This window comes from Cupressus sempervirens, chromosome 10 (genome assembly GCF_028749045.1).
Source record: "Cupressus sempervirens isolate cs-2001-9-10 chromosome 10, ASM2874904v1, whole genome shotgun sequence".
NCBI lineage: Eukaryota > Viridiplantae > Streptophyta > Pinopsida > Cupressales > Cupressaceae > Cupressus > Cupressus sempervirens.
This window is the reverse complement of record NC_143127.1, coordinates 279,343,625-279,364,947: the sequence shown is the minus strand read 5'-3', so window position 1 is coordinate 279,364,947 and position 21,323 is coordinate 279,343,625. Positions and strand designations below refer to the sequence as shown.

Sequence of the window (21,323 nt, the reverse complement as noted above, 5' to 3'; positions counted from 1 at the left end):
TGTGACACAGTTCATAGAGAGTATGGTGACTAATTTAAAATGTTTAGGAGAGGAAGTTGATCCCAACATTCTCCTCCTTCTAGGATTTTTTTGGTTACACAAAGTTTGTCACTCTGAGTTTGAATGCTTCTCTTGCCAAGAAGCAATAGCAAAGGTACTAACACACATAATGGAAAATAAGGATAAAAACTCCTCAACATATGAACTTATGGAAAGTCAAAATTCAGTGGACTCATCTAACCTTTTTGAAAAGATCAAAGAAGAAATTGAAGATTTAAATGTGTCATACAGTGATACCTCTTCAGATGGTAGAAGTTTTTCTTCTCCTCCTCCAAGGATGATTAAAGTCCAAAGAAGAAGACGATATGTGAAAGGTAAAGGATGGACTTCAGTAGTCATTCATCCTGAACCAAAAGTTGAGGAAATCAAAGACCTGATAGGGGAGATTCAAGATAACAAAGAAAAACACACACTTCCTCTATCTACAGACTATGAAGGGGATTTATCAAGTCCTACACAAGGAAAGTTACAATGGGTTCCTAAGAAATAGTCATTCAAGGCTCAAGTGAAAGAGAAGTTAAGGACGAATAAGCATAAAGTAAAAAAACCCAAGGAAAATGCAATTTGGGCACTCCACTTTGATGGTTCCATGTGTAAGATGGGAGCTGGTGTAAGTATCAAATTGGTCAAACAAAAAGGTAGGTATTTCCATGCTGTAAATCGATTACAGTTTAGATGTACTAACATTGCCGCAAAATATGAGGCATTAATTTGAGGATTTCTCTTTGCATTGGAGAAGGGAATCACAACTCTCAAAATTGAAGGAGATTCTCAATTGGTTATATGACAAGTAAAATACATATACTCTTGCAATGATAAAAGATTACTTTCTTACAGAAAAAGGGTATGGGATATATTGGATGATTTTGAAGCTTTAAACATCAAATCCATTCCAAGAAGAAAGAATATGGTAGCATATGCTCTCGATATCTTAGCAAGTGCTTTACAACCAATTGAAAGAACCAAGTTAAAAGGATTTTCAGTAGAATTGGTCACTATTCCATCCATTCCTGATAATATCACCAACTTTTAGGTCTTTCAAGATGATCAACATATAGTTGAGTTTATCAAGTGTAGTCGCCATTTTGAGGGACAAGAAATTTATGATACACTAGATGATAGACCTAAAGATGATGGGCTTGAAGACCAACACTATTCCAAAAGGAATGGTTGAAATAGAACACATCTTTGACCATGATGAATCAACACTCAATAGAAGGGAAACCCAAGAAAAGGGAATCAAAGAATGTGACTCATACAATTTGGGTACTGATGAAGAACCAAGAATAGTACAGATAGGAAAAACATGCAACTCACAAGAAAGAGAGGACATGCTCAAATTACTCACCGAGTATAGGGATATCATTTCTTGGAGCTATGAAGAATTAAAGACTTATGATCCTAATATTATCACACATGACATCCCTTTGAAGCCCAATGCCAAACCATTCTGACAAAGATAAAGAGTGGTAAATCCTCTCATTGTTTCACTAATCATGAAAGAAGTAAAGAAGTTACTGGATGCTAAGATCATATTTCCTATCCACCATTCCACATGGGTGGCAAATTTTGTTCTTGTGCAAAAGAAGACAGGAGAGATTCGTCTTTATGTTGACTTTCGTAACTTGAATCTAGCATCTTAGAGAAATAACTATCCTCTAGCCTCACTGGATGAGGTTTTGCAAATTGTTAATGCTTCAAAAAATGATGTCATTCTTGGATGGTTACTTGGGGTATAATCAGGTGATGGTTGATGAAGAAGATAATCTAAAGGCTACTTTCACAACTAAGAGGGGAAATTTTTCTTACAAAAGAATGCCTTTTGGATTAATTAATGTAGGAGCTACATTTCAATGAGAAATGAATGAATCTTTCAATAGATTGATTAATAGATGTATTTTCATCTACATGGATGACTTGACTATCTTTTCAAAAGATTGAAGTACCCACATTCCTAATCTGAGACAGGTATTCTATAGATTTTGTAAATACAACATAGCTCTCAATGCTAAGAAATGCTCATTTGGCATCACTAAAGGAAAGCTCCTGGGACATGTTACTTCTGAAGTTAGAATCTCCATTGATCTAGATAGAGTTGAATTTATTCTAAAGTTAGCACCTCCAAATAGTTGAAAGGAATTGAAGTCTTTCTTTGGAAAGATAAACTTTGTGCAAAAATTCATAAATGGATTTGTAGAGATAGCTCATCCCCTTAATGATTTACTCAAAAAGGGGGCTAAAATGGAATGGGTTCTAGAGATAAAGAAATCATTTGAAGATATCAAGGTTGTCATTTCAATGGTCCTAGTTTTGGTGAGTCTTGATTACGAGTTACCTTTTAAGATCTATTCCTTTGTTTCCAAACATTCTTGTGCACGGATCTTGACACAGGAAAGGGAAAAGGAAGATGAGAGACCAATTGCTTTTATGAGTTGTCCTTTGAAGAATGTAGAATTGAATTATTCACACCTTGATAAACAATCCTTTTCATTGATCAAGGTAGTAAAGAAGTTTTGTCATTACATACTAAGAAGTAAGGTGTATGCAATTTTACCTGATCCAACAGTAAAGTTGCTTTTGATGTAGAATGAACTCGGTGAAAGAAGAGGAAGTGGATGGCTATACTTCAAGAATTTGATCTCAAAATTCAATCTATGAGATTAGTTAGAGGTCAAGGGTTGTAAAAAATGATAGCTAATAACTAGGATGGAAACAAAAAGGAATTCAAGTTTGATGATGAAATGGATAAGGATGACCACAAAAAGATGGTTGTGTCACAAGTTGACATTAATCAGGGAGTGGTGACAAATGTTTGGTATCAAGACATTGTTTATTATCTCCTAGAAGACCAATGCCCAAAGTGGATGAATAGTTCATAGTGCAGGGGAGTTAAAATGAAGTGCAAGTCTTATATGCTGCATCATAACAAGTTGTACAAGAGAAACTATGAAGGGATTTATCTGAAGTATTTAGGTTGTGAGGAAGAAAAAGAAGTCTTGGAACACTTTCATGATAAGCATGGTATAAGACATGGTTTGGCAGAAGCAATGGCCCACATGATTCTAAGATCGAGTTATTTTTGGCCTTCAATATTTAAAGACACTTTCGAGCATGTATGCTCTTGTCATATTTGTCAAACTAGTGCCAATAGAGAAAGGAATCTGGAAATGCCCTTACAGCCTGTGTAGGAGGTGTGTCCCTTTGCAAAGTGGGGGCTAGATTTCATTGGCCCAGTCAACCCACCATCATCAATTGGACATGCATTTATTTTCATAGCTATGGATTACTGTATATGATGGACGAAAGCAAAAACATTCAAAAATTGCATTGCTAAGGTGGTGAGAAAATTTTTGGAAGAACATATTGTTACCCGATTTAGAATACCATTCGCCCTTGTGTGTAATAACAAGTCTTCTTTCGCATTTGCATTCTTGACCTAGTGGGCATTTGAAAATCAAGTCATTATCAAATTCTCTTCAAATTGATACCCATTAGGGAATGTTGTAGCAGAATACAAAAATAAGAACCCGATCATGGTGATAAGATGATTGTTGAAAGAAAATCCTAGGGATTGGCATACGTAACTCAAATATGCCTTATGGATAGATCGAGTGAGAGTCAAAAATGCTTTGGGGAATTCTCCATATTTACTTGTCTACAAAAAAGAGCCAGTATTTCTACTCAACCTTAGAATTTCGGTTTTGAAATTCATGAGTGGGTATGCTGAAGATGCTGATAAAGTACAAATCAGATTGATGAATGCATGAGAAATGGACAGTTAATTTGGAGCACATGGCTAAATATCAAGCTGTTGTGAAATCATAGTTCAACAAGAGGGCCACAATCAAATTATTTTGGATTTCCAACCTTGTTTTACTCTGGGACAAGGCAAAAGAAAAGCCAGGTAGCCATACCAAGTTTCAACCCTTGTAGACGAGTCCTTATCAGATTGCAAAAATTCTTGTAGAAAATACTTTTAGGCTCCGTTCCTTACAGGGTTAATTTCTTCCCTTGCTTGTACATGGGTAGTTTTTGAAGCCTAAAAGACAAAAACAAATTAGTTAGATTTTCTTTCTGCATTTAGCTTAGATTTTCATTAATGCAAGCATGTTTATTTTTTCAAGTGTGTTTGCTTTCATGTTGTGTGTTTGTTTTGAGTTGCGTGTTTCCTTTCAAAGTTGTGTCAGTCCTAGGCGGTAAGGTGTACTTGAGATTTTTCTCTTAAGATTTCACTATCCACTCTTTGGTTCCAATTTCAAGAAGAGGTATTTCTTTGCAAAAACATTTGGATGATTGTGTGTCTTATACCAACCAAGCGATGAACCTTTTCTTGTGGAAATAGGTGATTGTTAGTTTGGAAATCAGAAGCCTAGACAAACAAGTTCTCAACACTTTGCAAATTTAAAAATTTGATTGTTTTAGGTTTTATTGAATTGAAGTCAAAGATGACGAGAGACAATCCAAACTTCAACTAGTTCAAATAGGAGGGATCTCCTCGAAATATTGTTAAGATTATTGATTGGTGTGAGAGTTTCTAAAAGAGGAATGCAAGGGATGTTCACAAGAGATTGAATCCAAGAAATGACATTGATGTCCTGGTTGCATAATATAGCCATAGTTAGGATACAAAAAAAAAGAAAAAAGAAAAAAAAAAAGAGAAAATATGATGTTAAGACTGAAGGATTCTAAAGATTTGAAATGGCAAATGATACATTTTCAAAATGAAATATCTTGTATTCAAAATATTGCTTCATCAAAAGTAACATTTTAAATGACATGGAGCAATTATTCAATTTTCCAAAAAAGTAAAAGAACATGGCATCCCATCAAGAGCCCTCGAACTGATTCTCTCATCTGGTCAAGCAATTGGTTGATAAATAGCCTTCACAGAGATTCCGAATGAATGAGCCAGGAGTGGAAGATTATGTCAAGTTGTAAGAAAACTCTAATAGACAACATCTTGAGGTGTCAAAGGGAATGAATACACAATGCACACACTGAGGTTGAAGGTTTCAAATTCTAATATTTTCATTGCTAAATCACCCAAAGGATGCTCGAGCTATTCAAATTTTGGTTGGTGTCTAACACACATTGGAGGAATGTTTGTTGACGAAGAAATGCCTTGTTCATTTTTTCCTTTTTTCGGGGCTAATTTGTTGTGGTGTCCACAATACACGCCCCATTCCTTACTAGGAATGAGGACCCCCTACCTTTTTTTGACTCCCGAACTCATAGTTCGAGAGTTAGGAGAAGAAATTTTTATTAGAATTAAAATATTAGAGTCATCAAAAAATTAGGAAAAACACAAAAATATAGAAAATTTTGAAAAACACAAAAAAATTGAAAATTTGAGAAAAAAAAGTCCAATTGCATAAGTGCACGTTGCCGGAGTGCATGCTGTAGACCTAACCCAATGTGGTAGGGTTTATAAAACCCCTTGCCCATCCTTCCAACTCATTCACAATTTTTGTTTTGCATTTGGTGGATATCAAACAAGGTAAGGCTTTAACCCTTGCGCTACCCATCCGACGAGCACCGAACTCACTTTGAACACTTAGCGCTGCCCATGCGGCAAGCACCATGCACATTTTATAAAAATATTGTGCCACCATGCGGCGAGCGCCGCGCTCGCTTAATAAAAAAATTGTGCCACCCATGCGGTGAGTGCCTTGCATGCTTGTTAAAAACATTGTGCCACCCATGTGGCGAGCGCCATGCGTGCTTAACACGTTGGCGCCATATGCATTTCAAAAGCGTTGCGCACCAACAGTCACATGCACACCTTCTAGAGATTGGCACTATGAGCAGATACAAGCCTATCATGCGGATGCCATAAATATTTTTTTTTCTTATTTAAAATATATATATATATAATTTTTAAAAAAATTGAAAAATAATTTTAAAAAAAAAAAAAAGGGATAAAAAAAAAAAAAATGAAAATAAATAAAATGCCCAAATGAGGGCTTTTTTTTTTCTTTATGTTTATTTAATTCATAGTTTTTTATGTTTTTGGACTAATAACATTTTTAAAAAAATTTGCAGGTGATTAAATGGCGTCCACATCTAGAGTGGCACCGAAACCGGTAGTGTTCAAGTTCGAAAGCATACCCTCAAAGTCAAGATTCCATGATGACCACATAGAAATCCAAGATATTGACCTCAGACACATAGATCTAGAAGATTTCTTTAGAATTCGCAACAAACCAATAGAAAGATCAACCCTTATATCCATGTTGATTCGTTCCAAATTGGTAAATGTAGTGTCTCACCCTGTGTCATTTCAATTGGCCGAGCTAATCATGGCCCTGCCACAACATTTTGTTCCTGATGAAAGAGTAGTCAAGAGTGTCAAAGGAGAAGTGGTGTTGGATCTATGACCTCACAACATTGAAAAGGTCTTTCATCTTCCTAGAGCTGACCAGTTTATCAAACTATTATATGAAACAACTGAGAGATGGTACAAGGAGCAGTAGCAGGAGGCACTTAACATCATACATTCTTCATACCTCATTGAGAACCCTCCGAGGGGAAAGATAATAGGCAAGGTGGATATGACCCAAGGATACACGAAGAAGGATATCAGGTAATCTATTATTCTCTTGAGTAGAGTCATGGGCTTACTTGCAATAGGTCACCTCAACACCTTGATGGTCAACTTTATTGAGAACAACATACAGGAAAAGATACCATTGGATTAGGCCACCACACTAATTGAAAACTTCTGTGAGCAACTGAGGATGGTGAAGGATAAGAAGAAGTTTTATATGACTTCTGACATGGTGTACCTACTAGTAGTGAGGGCAACAAACTATTCTAGTTTGCACAGAAAAGGTAGTATGCAAGACCCCAATGCCTAGCCCTATATAGTCTACCTTCAGCTGGTGAAGAAGAAGCTATCAAGGCAAAGAAAAGATTATAGAATTGTGAATGATGCATTCATCTTTGTGATCATTCAATTCATTGAGGGAGACTATGGGAAGAGGTTATCTGATGAAGCCAAAGCACAAGTCACAGCTTTAGGAGACTATTTCATCTAGTTCAAGACATTCACATATCTACGGGTAGCCGATGCAGCCATCAATGCTAAGAAGCTCCTGAGATACCCAAGAGAAAAGTTGGTACTATTGGGGATCTCTTAGCAAACTGAGTTAGCCTATGAGAAGATAGAGAGGTAGCCGAGACCCTACTGGGCATGGCCCTTGATCATTGGACGATATCAGGTGAAGAGGAAGTAGTATATTCTATCCTTCGAATGGGAGTGGGAGAACTATCCTCTTGAAGAATACAACTCTCCTTGGCCATATTTTGACAATGTTGGAAAAGTGGAGAGTCTAGTAGGAAAAGACTTTCATCATGAGGATGTTGTTGAAGATCACTTGATGATTGCCACAAATGACTACAATGCCCGCATTAGAGACTATTGTAGGATGAATTTGTATCTAGCATAAAAGGCTCTCCAATTGAACATCCTAGATGAGGTAATTCAACAAGATTCTAAGGAGTTACTAGACCCCTTGTTCAACGTACATAAAATTGGGGAAAGACCTATTCTAAATATAGAAGTTGATAGGGAAGAAGGAGATGATATTAATTATTGAGCGAGGCATGTCATTAGAATGACAAAGGATTGGATCAAGACACCTTTTCCACTTGATCCAATTCTTGACACAATGATCTTTCATGCACATGCTCACCTAGAAAGAGGTAGAGGAAGGAAAGTAACAATTCCTACCTTCGCAGTGTAGTCTCCTATTAGGCTAGAAATAATGTACCAGCTTGATCGCCCAGTTGGATATTATCACCCTCCTAAAAGGAAGGGAAAGAATAAAAGAAAGAGGACCTCTCCTAATAATATTTAGGTAGAATAGGTGCCTCCCTAGTAGCATGAATAGAGTCCACAAGGGTTCCAAGATACTAGAGCTACCCAAGTCTAGGATGAACCATAGTTGCCTCCCATTATGTCCAGCCAACCAAAAGAGGAAGAGATTCCACAAGTCTTTGTTACTCTTATTCAAGATGAGCCAACTTCTCCTTCTACCTCCAAGAAATAGAAGAAAATAATTAAGATTCAGATGAAGTAAAGGCAAAGGGTTAGTAGAAGATTAGTGCATAATCCCTCTATTCCTGAAAGTATTCTGAAGGAAGATGAAGAAGAATAAGATACATAATTAGAAGAGGAAGAGGAACAAGTTCTCCTATAGGGAAGGACTTGGCTAGCTAGAGCCGCATAATTGCAAAGGAGAAAGAGTGCCATGGGTACCCCGCCATCAACTCATATAGAACCATTATAGCTCTCTTCTTTCGAAGATGAAGTACAAAAATGGGTAGATGAGTATAGTGAAGAGAGTGATGATGTTTTCTCAATGTCAAATTTTGATTTCATGCCCATAGGCATAGAGTTGATTGGGGATAAGATCAGGTATACCCCTACAAGTGAACCTCAATAGGAAGACTAGATGTAGATGCTGCTAGATACACAGGGTCTTCATCTTACTTCTCCATCGAGCCACCATGAGTTACAGTGGTAGAACAAGGCTCGATGACTTCTCCACCTCAGAGTATAGAGGTAGAACAAGTTTAGAAGGAACCATTATCAGAGGAGAGACTGAAAAAAATGGTGACTATTGAAGTGTCAGAAGGAAAAATGGTGGAATATTCTTAGCCACTTTACCATGACACCGAGGTTTAGGTTATAGGGTCCACTGAGACAGAGACTACACAAGGAGAACCCTCACAACTAGATACAACTCCCAGCAAGAGTGACAAAGGGAATGAAGTTGTAGAACATACTCCTTCATCATCAAGAGCTAGGTCCTCAACAAGACACATCCCAAGGTGGATTCAAAAGGAAATTATGAGGAGTACTAAGCCTCAATTCCATGCTTTGGAGGAGGACATTTGTGACATTGTAGAGATCTCGAACAAACCTGAGTCTCCATCACATTAGGCGGTGCCATTGGTGTTTGTTACCACCATAGGGGACTAGGATTTATTTTCACAAGTGGCTCTCCCTCCTAAAGGTACAAATGTAGAAGGCCTTGGTCTCGATGATTATGAGTTAAAGGATGTTATGTTGGGAAGACCTACATGGGATTCAACCTGAAAAATGATGACTATAAGAGTCAAAGAGGTCCTCAAGTACATGGAACAAGAGGAGATTGAAATCCAAGAACTTTGAAGGCAAGTTGAGATCCTAAAGGGATATCTAGTTGAAGTTGTTTGTCCTCTTGATCTTGAACACCCTAAGCATACTTTGAAAAATGCACTTAGAGAAGGGGGATGTGTGCAACTTGACTCATTTTTGAGAGCTTGTCAGGAATGACGAGAAAGTTTTGAGGAGAAGGGTGTTACAATTATCATAGGCAATTTGAAGTTACTTCATGCTACACATGAGAATGTGAATAAGATCATAGTAATTTTGAAGCAGGACTTCAGTATCATGGATGAGATACATGCCTAGAGTAAGGATTTGTAGACTCTACAAGCCATAAATGGCCAAAGATATCGGGTTTTGATCAATGTATATACCAGAGAAGAACTAGACATGATTGAGTATTGGATATAGAAAATAGCAGATAGCAATAAAGTAATGGAGACATTACATGAGGAGATTCATTAGCTCAAGGACCAAGCCCCAGAGTAGATTTTGGAAAATGAAAGACACTATAGTGATGCATGCTTGGATATTTTTGAAGATGATAAACAAGATAAATTTTTACCTATAGAGATAGTAGTGGAGAATTTTAGGAAGATTTTAGATGATGAGGATATCCAAAAAGCCTTCAAGATAGAAGAAGCCTTGTTAGAGTTGGGTACCAAACTCAGAGGTTTTGTAGAGACTTGAATTGAGGTGGACAACTATAAACAAAAGGTCAAGGCTGAATATGAGGCTTAAGATCTTTCAGATGTGGCTAAGATTACTGAGATGGTAGAGAAATTCAAGGACAAACATCCAAACATAGCTTTGGGATGAAGAAGAACAAAACCCAGATGCCAAAATTTCAATTTTGACACTTAGCAAAATTTTGAGATTTTTACCCTGTCGAGCTCTGCAGCTCCATAACTTTGTATGTGCACAAGTCTACAAGTATGCAGGTTTGTAACTCCACAATTCAGAGTTGTGTCGATAGTTAACTGCTAGTTCCAAAAATAACACTCTCCATGCAATGGGAACACATTCTAATAGTAGTTTAACTTGAACACATGCCTAGTAAAGGACCAACTTCTATTTTTGGCACCTCCAAATCCTCCTACTTTGACTGAGGGCTTCCTCCTACTTTCTCTCTCATGTTTTCTTTGTTTTTGACATGTAAAGGGCTCATGCATCAAATTAATGATAAAATATGGATGGAGTCCCTCTAAGCACCAGATTACTTGTTGGTCTATATATATTTAGTTTGTTTTAATGTTTTAAAAACATTTTATTGCATGAAGATATCTCTCACTCTCAACACAAATTGAGGAGAAAATTTCTTATAAATACCCTATTGTAAAATGTAAAAAGGGCCATTGTTATTCATGAGATTGTGATTGAACCAAAGGTTTATCGTGTTGTTTCTGGTTGTGTGATCTTCTAGTTATGGTGTTTGCCACAGATTTATGAATTTCACTAACATAACGAGCTTGAGAAGAGATCATCAAATTGTACCTGCATAGCCTTTTGTCTCACATGAGTGTACTTTACGTAGCCTTGCAATTTGATGAAAGGTGAAATATCATACAATTATTAAAGTTTCTCACTGATGATTGCATCAATAGATTCTAGGAAGCATTGCTCCTTTTTTCATTGGTTTTCTACCGATTTCTTCAAAAGTCTAACTCATAGCATGTTGTTTTCTGTAGCTTATGTCCATTTAGGATTTCAATTTCAAGTTATTTCAATTTCATGTTATTTTCTTTCAGTTTCTTTATTTTCTTTGCTAACCCCTTGTTAGAATTGCATTCATTAAAAAACTAGAAAATACAAAAATATTGTTCTTTTGTGTGTCATTTTGAGACAACAAATAGATTTAATTCATTTTGAGATCATAATCAGAACCAGCAAAGGCCTCCTTGTGAATAATCACATTTATCTGCAACTAAGAAAATTTTGGTACATCACAAGACAAATACTGAACCTTGGAGTTGATCCCAAAAAGATTTACTTTTCAAGAGAGGAATTGCGCAATGGATTCCTACCATTGACCACATGTAAAATGACTGCCCAACACCATGGATGAAATGAGTCAAAGGATGAAGAGGAAGAGGAAATGAAACAAATTGCAAATTTTCCATCTAAATTTTTTCCCACCAAGGTTGTGAATGTGGAGAGCCTATAAGAATGACATAGCTTGTGGTGAGTGTAGTGTCCCACTAAGTGCAAAGAGGGCATTTGAACAATTTCCAAGGTCACCTTCCTCATCAACAAAGCCATGGTAAACTTTAGACCCTAACTTTTTTGTAGCATTTGATTATTATTTTTCTTCTCCATGTGTAAAAAGAAACAATAGAAACAAAGTTGTGGAAATTATTGATCTTGCATTGAATTTTAATTTCTTTTTATTTTCTTAGTGGAGGGGTTGGTAAATTCTTCCCAAATTTGTTAAAATTTTCCAAGGATGAGGCATATCTCATCCTTATAAGTAAATGACACATTACCTAGCCTTAAGCTATAAATTATAGGAATCAACCCAAAGTGGTAATTAACCCTATATGATTTGTGTGGAATATAATGAAGATAAAAAAAATTAAAGAAGATTGCAGGAGATCAATAAAAACATGGATTTGTGCCAACTTAAGAATCCTCACACAAGTATCCTCTTGTTATAATTTCTTGAATAGATGATGAGAAATAAGAGTAGGAGAAGGGAAGACTATCAAACTTGGTGCCTCCCTTGAAATGACTACATCACTATGCATTTTGATTCATTATATCATAAGCATGACTATATGACTGGAAATGCTCACTACATATATTCGAGAAAGAATCCCCTGTGTTGGAAAGAATCCCAAAGATAAATGTGGTCTCTAAAACCTATTCAACTGTCCCTGTGTTGATTTTGATAGTCACCCCTTCTAACTCTATTAAAAAGAACGAGTATAGATCTATCAAGGATAAGGGTAGAGCTTGTCCCAAAGAACCTACTATCTGCTCAAATGATAAAGAGACCTCCTGCAACTATTGTACATAAGGATCCATGATCACATCAACTTGTGAATACTAATCATGTAGAGAATGGATAGGAGGGTCAGAGTGAGCCATCACAACAACTGAAGAAGATCATGCTTCACCAAAGAGAAGATGTATATCATCAATGATGTCTCCCAAATCTGCTATATGTGACTCCATGAACAAACCTAAAATATCCGTCAAGAAGTCATCCACTAATGTTCGAGTTGGAAGACAAAGTTTACCCTATTGTGCCGGATCTATAATTGTGGAAATATATGAAGTATTCACCTCAACAAAGAGAAGAAAAATATCATCAATGATGTCTCCCACATCTTCAATATGAGACTCCATGAACAAACCTTTAATGTCTAGAAGGAAGTCATCCCATGAAGCTGAAATAGGAAGACATGGAGTGTCTTGCTACACTAAATATGAAGCATCTATGGCTAGAACTTGATTAGTAGTAGTAGCAAGAGCATCTGGAGGTGTGATCTCATATAGAGTTGGAGGAACCATGGCTGAAGATAGAATGTCCTCAGGAAATGGAGGGACTCGTAGATCTCCATATGCTTCCCAAAGACACATCCAAATGTCACAAGGATACCAAACCTTGTCAATGAATTTATAAAAATTAGGAGTGATACTTAAATAAATGATATCTAAAATTCTTGCAACAGGTGGTTTTTGAAGGGAAGAGATCAGTTCGTTGGAACATAAATAAGGAAATACTTCCTTGTGCTCTCTCCTTAGAGGATCAATGATTAAAGCACTCCATTTCTGATAGTTCCTTTTTGTCAACATGGGTTTAACTCCACGGGGATACGTGAAACAAAATTTATTCATGAGATCAATGTAAGTATACACCCCCCAAAATGCAAAATTAATCAATCAACCCCCCCTAATATATGATTTGGCACTTAGTGCGATAACCACATGCCAATTTAGGGCCTATTTCTAAAAGTAGTATTTCTATCCATAGAATCTATAATGTGATTGCAGATCTGGAATGTAGACAAAAAAATGCACTTTCAAAAAAATGGAACCTGATTTGGAGTCCAGATGAGCCTGTACCAAGCATTTGAAGTGGCAAAAATTGGGATTTGCAATTTGCAGAAAACTTTAGGAATAGAGATCTCAAACAACCTACACCAATGTGTAGATCATGAAATTCTACCCCAAAGTGAAAAAAATTGCTCGCTAAATGGAGTCCATGTGAGGGAGATAACGATGTTTGAAAATCACTACAGTAATTATTTTTCCTGAATCGCTATTGTCACATCTCCAAAAATCAAACAACTCTAGATTTCACCTCAGATTTATGACTTTGATGAATTTTTTTTTTATTTGGGGGTTTTTTGACCTTCTAAATGTGATGCAAATATCTTATTTGCACAGCAAGCTTCAATCTTCACCTGCAAAAATCTCTCCTACTAGCTTGATGGTCAAAAAAATTCCAAAAAATAATGCAGATCATAAAAAAATTGTAGAGATACAGATGAAGGAAAATGTAGATCTGAAAATTAAATGGACAAATCTGAAATGATCATACCAATTTCACAAATCAGGCCTTTGGATTATTGCCCAACATAGGTGAATTTATAGTCAATCCACCTAATCGACATTCCAGACGCAATGGCAAGGTCTACTTTGGCTCTAGATTATCCCAATGTCTGCAGATACTCTGGATTTGGGTCAAGGTGCTGAAGCAAGAATGGTCTCAAATGGCTATGTGAAGAGAATCTCCCCAAGCTCTGATACCATGTAAAAAATTTCCTTATAGAAAAATACCCAAGATCAAGGAACTCAAGCACAAGCACAATAGTAGACCAAAAGAGTATGATCAATATGAGAATGAATTATCTCAAGTATGTACATACACACTAGGAGAGCCTATATATAAAGGCCTCTAAGATGCATCTAGAACAATTCTAGAAAGAACTAGGAGATAAGCATGACAACTAAGCACATGTCCTCCATTGTGCATGAATATACATGCATCAATGAGAGTACATGTATGACAAGACGTATCATGTATAGAGATGTTGTAGACACCTTGTGCTCAAATAAAGTGCTAACTCCTATGTTGTAAACACCATGTGCATAATTAGAGTGCTAACTAATAAATAATGAAATAATGCAATAATGTAAGCAAACTTAAGTAAGTGTAAATAGTGAATACTTATTTACACCAATAGTTTGATCTTCATCAATTAAGACAATGAATTCCACAACCTTGGCTGCAACTTTGATTTTGTCAAACTTGGAGGTCTCATTAACTCTAGTGTATGGAGTCTTCTTCTTTCTGTAACCCACCCACTTTCAAGGCATACTCATTGGAAGTTGACATAGGCCCACAATTGCAACCTAATTCAAAGTCATCTAGCTCTGAAGGATCACAATGCCAATTCCAAAGGGAAAATCTAAATTAACTATCATTGTCTATTTTTAACATAAAAATTCGAAAATATCATCTAATTTACAAGAGAAACATATCTCACGATCACAATCTACAAATAATTGCTAACTGAGTCTAACAGAGCTTTTCCCTATTATACAAGTCTAGAAACACTTCACAAAAATATTTCAACAATAGCATAATTTGGTAATGAGGTTACATGGAACTTGAAATGTCAAACTTAGTAATGTTAGGATCACAAAATGAATAAAATATTGCAGACATCTATTATATTAAAGGGGTCCATGCAAAAATTATATTACAATGCTTCAATAGCTATTATAAATTAAAATTCAAATGCTTAAAATCATGACGATTGTGATGGTTTATTAATGCAAACTTGATACATGTAAGATATATTAAGGAGTCATTCTTTCATCCCTTGATAGAGGATGCGTTGATAGTTGGAATTGAATTCACTCCATAGGATTGGTTTCTAGTCCAAATCTCTATAAATGATGATCATTTATAAGTATGTAGATCAATTATATGTAAGTCTAGAGCTCTTGAAAAAAAATTGGATGTCAAAAGGATTAAATGCTATGATACATTGAAGAAAGATGTTAAATAATTGGTTGAAATTCTTTTCATGGGGCTTGAGAAAGAATAAGAAGCTTCAATCAATGCCCTTACCATTTGAAAATCATGCTAGGGCAGCAACCATTGCAAATGTTGAAAATAATCCTACAAAATCCTTATGCAAGATTTTATCAACTTTTTGTTCTTTTTAATCAATAGAGTGTGCATCACAAATTTTTTGTGTATTTTTAGGATGTCCAGCATAAAGACTACACCTATGGCCTATAACTGTTTTGATTTTCTTATAGAACACCTGGATACATATCACACTACAGTACAAAAAATAGGAGGTGTACTTGATGAGTTGTTGGATGATAAACAATAGGAAGAATGCATTGTATCTTGTGGTGTTGTGTTACCTCCTATTTAATTAGTGACCACTAAAAATTATCTATTAGTGCTATGATCAAGTTGGCAAAGGACCAACCACTATGCAAGATTGACATGGTTAAAGGTGTTGTCATTAATTATTCTTTGAAATCTATTCAAGTTGTTCCTTATGCTATTTGTGCTTTTATTTTAGATATATTTCTAATCCTAAAAAATACAAACAACATTTTAAAGTGTACAACTTCTTCCAAACTAGTTAAGCCTCTTTCCATAGTTTTCACTCACCTAAAATTTAGTACATGGGAATAGAGTAGTGTATTCAAAATTATTTTTGAGCCATTTGATTGCTCTGTATTAGGCATTCATGCATCGGTTGATAGCCACCAAAAGGAAATAGTCATGTATATTTTCATTTGTATCTTATTTGTAAGGTTCAAACATGAATGAAGTGTATGACCTTTGTCCAAAGTGACATGCGGTCAACATACTTGCATTAATAAAATATGATAAACACCCTCTTGATATGTTTTGATGGGCATACACATATTTTGTTATAAAGCATCTAAATTTGCATAGGTAGGACGAAACTAAAAATGGTTGTGTAATTTGGCTTTGTTATAGTTGGCACTCTCATGTTTATCATTTTGTTAAATAACTAACATGTTCTCAATCAACTTAATTTTTCCCTTAAATTTGCATGCCATATTTGATACGGAAATGATTTGATATACCACTAGGCTCCTTGATACATATCAATAGCTTGAATAGCTTACACTTTTAGAGGTGCTTCTTAGGATAACATTTCTTAAAGGTGACTTATCGAGAAGGGTGCATGCCTTGGTCATATTTTTCACTTTTTATGCATGTTTTCTATTTTACAAAGCTCATCCTTTGTTACACTAGAGAGGGTATTGATAAAGTCTTACAATATTCTTTCCAAATAATTTTCTACAATTCTTTCAAGGATTACATACTATGACATGTCTTGTCTTGAAGCATTCTGTTAAACTATTACAGTGTAGTGACAATGATTCATAGTTTGTGCATGATCTTGTGCTTTCTCTATTCATCACCACCCTTGTTTCTAAAATTTGAAAACATTTAGATCATTTCATCTCCCACTATGCCTACTCGTTCCCTTTTCACAAAATCCAATTTCTTGGTAACATGTGCAACTAAAATTTATGTGTAATTGGAAGCATTCTCCAAGCTTTGATATAAGATGCACACTGCTTCTAGAATATTCTACAATCTCCAACATTTGATGGAGTTATTTCCAAAACTTGAATAACTATCATACAAGCTAGGTAGTATTGGAATGGGTAACCTCCTGATAGAAATATCACAAATATTTGTATGTTTAAGATCTTTCTTCTTGTAATTTGTCTTTGATTATTTCTTTTAAAATGAAAATCATATATATCTTCAAATGAACAATAGAAGAACTAGTTTCATTCATCTTTTAAGCAGAATAAATATATTTATTTGGTGGTATTTTAGACCTTATTAATCAACTATGGGAAGCCAGTCTATTTAATGAGCTTGAGCAATGGATTGTTAATCCTAGAATATGCTTTTAATATGTACACATCTCCTCTAAATGAGTTTATGATTCTCTAAATTTAAAAGCTTGTTGCTTGATATAGGCTAGACTACACAAAATGCTTCAAAAGCCTTGAGATTATTTATAGGCTATGTGTTGGAGCCTAGAATGAATATAAAAAATAGCATGCTAAAATAAGTTGAATGTCTTTCCTAGACTAAACTATTAACACTCAAACCCCATGCATTTTCTTTCAATGTAGCCACCTCATGGTGAAGTCAACTTTCCATATGCTACTCGCTTGAATATAATATCACAACATTCATATCCACACCGAGCATGAAGCAATTGACCAATGAAAGATGTTCAAATGCCTCCACATGTGCAACAAGCTCAAATGACAACCTGCTTAAACTCCATGCCAACACAAGAATGAAAGTTTACAGAACTTAGTCAAAAATTCATCACAAAAGCCATAAAATCGTATATGCATGTTAACAAATGAAGTGTCTAGCTACAAGGACCAAATTATCCTTCTTTTGATATTAATTCTATCCTAACATTTATTATTTGTTCATAGGAATGATAGTGTAGACCTTCAATTTTGGTTAGAAGAAATTTCCTTAGAAGAGTGATAATGGTTATCACATCAATGCTATGACTTATTCCTTTGATGAAGGGTAGCAACCTCCCTCATGTATTATTGCCTCTTTTGTAGAGTATAATAATTGTTTGTAAGACCAGAGACTTAAGGTAGTAAATTTGAATTTATTACCAATGACTCCCAGCCTGATCAGAAACATTCATAGGAAATTTTATTAACAATTTCTTTTCCAAATTTATTAGAATGACCTTAGTGATATTAAACTAGGTCCCCATTACAAATATTATATCTTTACCCCATTTTACAATCATTCTCAATTTTTCTAATTTCATATCCACAAGTACAAAAACTTGGAGGTTCTCAATATTTCAAACTTGTAATAATACCTAAATAAGCTCTTCAAATACATATTAACTCGATCCAAGATCAAAATATAAGGGCCACAGATCATTACATGTATAGACAAAAATACTTAGATATTGAATTTAGATGCCTCTACATATTTCATCTAGATTATTTAACTATCCAAGTAAATAAGCACACCTTGGAGAAATCGTCATCAATACTTAGATATTGAATATAGATGCCTCTACATATTTCATCTAGATTATTTAACTATCCAAGTAAATAAGCACACCTTGGAGAACTCGTCATCAATACTTAGATATTGAATTTAGATGCCTCTACATATTTCATCTAGATTATTTAACTATCCAAGTAAATAAGCACACCTTTGAGAACTTGTCATCAAGTAGTTGATGATTGCACGATGCTGTAGTGAAAGATTCAATAAAACTTGTTGCAAGGTGATCCCGTAAATTCATAATGCAATCACAAACATATTCAGGTAGAACATGAAGCATCAATCCATAAAATGCACTAGCAAGAGCAGTCATCTTATCTATATCAATTAGCCATAATGCCTCCATAGAAAAATATAAAGAACTTGTAGCAACAGAGCATTTTGGTGTTGATGTAGGACCATTTTCCTTAATTGTTGTTACAATATATTTCTTTGAGCTAGATGGTGAGATTTTCTTAATTGGTATGTGTTGAAATAGGCAATCTAACAATGTTGAAATACTTCCTTAATCTTGTGCATATTGTACTATATATTCTCTTGCTTGTGATAATGAAGGTACACCTTGAAGATAAGTCAAAAATAATGATCGTGCCAAAACGTATTATACCTACATAAATATAAAACACAAATGATACATGGACTACAACTCTATTTCTAATCTTAAAACAAAGGAGTCTTAATGCAGATAAAACCATCCCTCTAGTTGAAGTTTCAAAATTTGGTGAAAAAATAGTGTGCCATATTACCCAAATAAGCTCAGTAAAATTACTGCCAAGAAGATCAATCGAAGATGTCCTAAGGACATAAGAAAGCTCCTCTCTAATTTAAGAGGATTCATCTAATTATGAATGCATGTGTGTAATTTAACTAGCCTCTTCATTTTTTATGATGTTTTTCCCTAACTGGGCACTAAGAACTCCTTTTGTTACTTCAAGTGGTTCAATTGAATCACTTGAAAGAAAATGATATGCTACCAATTCCAAAGTTGGAATAAGAACAACTGAAAAAAGAATCTCATATAGAGCATTTATCATTCCTATACTTAGCCCCAACAACTCAGTTGCATGAACTGCTACTTCCTTCACTCAAGATGGAACATCAACCACACCATTGGCTACACATCCCCAAAAATGAGTGTAACATTAACGTGATAATTCTATGTAATGGCTCCATATTTCTTTCCCAGAAAAGAACTTGATGTGATTGACTCAGCTATGCTTGTTGTGAAGAACATATGAAGTATATTTTCAAATGCTTGTACTTCTAATTTTCTCCAATTTGTGAGATTTGAGGAGTTCAATCCTTCTCCATCTAAATTGTGAAGTCCACCAAATAGAGAGAAAATGAAGACAACCATTTGAGTAAGTTCCATAGAACTAATCTTTGAAATTTGAACCACATTTTCTATAGTTTTTATTGTACCATCGATTTCTAAATTGGTATGAGGATCAATTGTCTTCATGATATCATTAACACCCTCTACCAAATCTTCCATCAAACTAACAACTACATCTAGCCACTTTTGCAGTTAAGCAAGCACAAATGCACAATCATCATCTCTAAATTCGTGCCAGCAATACATAGAAACTGCCATTAATTTAGTCAGGCATAATTCTATGGTTGGTTCCTAGTAAGTAACTACATCTAATCATGTTTCCAATGAATCTTGATGCTTAGCTATATGTGTGTGATATTCAGATATAGTTTTATGAGCTTGCTTCTGGAACAAACCCAAAAGAAAATTTCTTTTCTCGTTACTTATGTTAGCCAAAGATGTTGTGGTTAGCATAGACACTCCTCCCACATGATGGAGTGGAAATCAAGACACTTCCATGTTTACCCAATCTTCCACATCTACAAGACAAACACATTGATAATTAAGATAATACAAAATATAAGCTTGATACGATTATGAAAAATAGTTATAGCTATAGTTGTCAAAAATCACTAACATGCCCTAATTTCATAAATGGAACCACAAAAAAATCACAGTTTGTTTATATGGAGATGTTTCTATTAACCTGACTGACCCTTCTAGCATGAAATGATATGTGGTCTAGAAATAGCTCTCTCTAACCACTTGCATACAACCTTTTCAATGTTGCTTTCATCCTTTCCAGCCATGGGAAAAACTTTGTTGCAATTCTCCAACTCCACAGTTCTCTTCCACACTACTGGAATAAGGAAATTTAATATACGAGGTCAAAGTTTTACATAAGTATTAGTATATGTGCTCAAAAACTCCTCCTTCAAGATATGATATTGTAGTACTCTTGAAGCATCTCTATTGTTCTAGATGCTACAATCCTTGAACAACACTATCAACAACATTATTAAAGCACATAGGAATGGTTCCTCAATTTTATCTACTTCTTCTTCATAGGTAACCCAAACATTTGGCGGGTAGAATATACTTGAAATATTGTATTTCAATGCACCTAAAAACAAAAGATCAATAATAGAATTCACCATCATCCATTTAGGATATTTAGGCCCCCTTTAGCACATTCACATAAGAATGGAAAAAGAAATTGTGTGGCACTACCTCTAGGCCACCTCCAAGTTATACCAACCAAATTCTACAAGAAGGTTTGTTGTTATGTAAATCTGATTGCTCATGTGCGACATTGTGATTTGACAGGATTTTTTCAATAAACCAATAAATAATTTATCTTTACCAACAATGGAACCAATCCTCTCTATGAACATTACAAACCTTGTATGCAAAGCTTTCTATAATAATGTTCACAAAATCCATTAGTAGATAATCTAGACTCAAACTGAGAAGCAATAACAATTATCTAGTTCTAGAATTTGTAAATCTAAAATTGTGGTTTATTGAGTAGATAACTCCTCAATAGATAGCAAATATTTTACAAGACACTAATAAACTTATGCTAAATAAAGTTTGACTAAACCACCTAAGCTGATCATAGAAGAGAGTACTACTATTTCCATGCAAGTTAGCCATAGAGCTACTAAAGCTATAACATCTTTCATAGACCCCTATGGCAAAAA

The 21,323-nt window shown here is 35.0% G+C and overlaps 1 pseudogene; it reads right to left on the bottom strand.

The window, feature by feature from the left end:
* LOC149533735 (E3 ubiquitin-protein ligase listerin-like) overlaps positions 1-21,323 on the bottom strand; it is a 90,722-nt pseudogene that overhangs the window by 39,802 nt on the left and 29,597 nt on the right.